The sequence below is a fragment of the Alligator sinensis genome, unplaced genomic scaffold (assembly GCF_000455745.1).
Source record: "Alligator sinensis unplaced genomic scaffold, ASM45574v1 scaffold47_2, whole genome shotgun sequence".
Lineage (NCBI taxonomy): Eukaryota > Metazoa > Chordata > Crocodylia > Alligatoridae > Alligator > Alligator sinensis.
In genome coordinates this window covers 1,432,072-1,433,737 of record NW_005842150.1, presented here as the reverse complement: position 1 = coordinate 1,433,737, position 1,666 = coordinate 1,432,072, and the positions used below count along the sequence as shown (strand labels likewise).

At 47.2% G+C, this 1,666-nt stretch overlaps 1 protein-coding gene across 3 annotated transcripts in view; it reads right to left on the bottom strand.

Annotated features, from left to right (window-relative positions):
• ASB2 (ankyrin repeat and SOCS box containing 2) overlaps window positions 1-1,666 on the bottom strand; it is a 56,136-nt gene that overhangs the window by 49,962 nt on the left and 4,508 nt on the right. The window lies entirely within an intron of this gene.

Sequence of the window (1,666 nt, the reverse complement as noted above, 5' to 3'; positions counted from 1 at the left end):
CTGGCTTGCATCCATAGATGCTTCTCATGCAAATCCCGGGACGTCATTCTCCCCCTGTACTCGGCCTTAGTGAGGCCGCAGTTGGAGTACTGTGTCCAGTTTTGGGCTCCACAATTCAAAAAGGATGTGGAGAAGCTTGAGAGAGTCCAGAGAAGAGCCACGCGCATGATCAGAGGTCAGGGAAGCAGACCCTACGATGACAGGCTGAGAGCCCTGGGGCTCTTTAGCCTGGAAAAGCGCAGGCTCAGGGGTGATCTGATGGCCACCTACAAGTTTATCAGGGGGACCACCAGTATCTGGGGGAACGTTTGTTCACCAGAGCACCCCAAGGGATGACGAGGTCGAATGGTCACAAACTACTTCAAGATCGTTTCAGGCTGGACATAAGGAAGAATTTCTTTACTGTCCGAGCCCCCAAGGTCTGGAACAGCCTGCCACCGGAGGTGTTCAAGCGCCTTCATTGAACACCTTCAAGATGAAACTGGATGCTTATCTTGCTGGGATCCTATGACCCCAGCTGACTTCCTGCCCTTTGGGCGGGGGGCTGGACTCGATGATCTTCCGAGGTCCCTTCCAGCCCTGATGTCTATGAAATCTATGAAACTGTCTCTTGGACCCGTGCTCCCTTCCTGCTTCTAGCCTAGGACCCAGGGGGAGCCTAGAGCTCCCCCTGGCTGCTGCAGGGGGATGGTGCAGGGCTGGAGGGCTGGGAGCATACTGTGCCAGGAGCAGCAAATCTTCTCCCACATCCCTGCACGTGTAGATGCCTGTCTAGGGTGGGTTTACTCTAGAGCTCTTGTTTTATAAGAGAGTTTCATGTATCTCCATTAAGAGATGGGTTTAAAAATTACTGTTAAATGTGGTGGAAAGTCCCATAGGAAGGAATATGATTAAGAAAAGTTTAGGAATTTAAGTAAAACTCAAAACTAGGGAATACGAATAAAGATTTCATGTTATCCTCAGCTCTCTCATGTACTATGTGCCATATACACAATTGCTAAGTGACCTTAGACTGCTGGAGCAAAAAAAAGAAAGTTAAATGTTGAGCTCTTGATGTTATGTCAGAGGATGCTGGGGTTAGTACTCTTAGTATTAAGGGGTGCCAGCTATTAAGGGGTGCCAGCTTTTTGTCTATATCCTACAAAAAGTGCCTCAGTAAATTTTTCAAATCTATTTTAAGTCAGCTCTCACACTGCCAGTATTGATTAGCAATATACCTTTCAGTGCTAGCTGTCATGCCTTGGGCCTGTGCTATGACCTCTGTGCATCTAAGGGATCAAAGACTAGCCACCAAACAGCTGATAACTTGAGTGATTTTGCTCTTGGCTCTTCCTTCTCAGCCACTACGGAATCCATGCATAATCTGACACTGCTCTATAGACTAGCCGAGGACCATGACACAGGCTTCTTTTGCCATTACTGTTTGGTTTGCTGAACTCCTAGCATAGTGAATGGTACTTTCAGAACACATCAACCAATATACCATGCACTATACTCTAGCAGTGGGCATTTGTAGGCTTTGACTGTCAGGAGACCATGTTGCCTCACTGCAGATCATGATTAAGTTGGATGGAGTCACATATCACAGAACCTAAACATGAAGGCCATTGCTCAGCAACTTCCTCCCCATTTTTCTTTTGTTTCCTTACCTGCAGAGTATTTAATG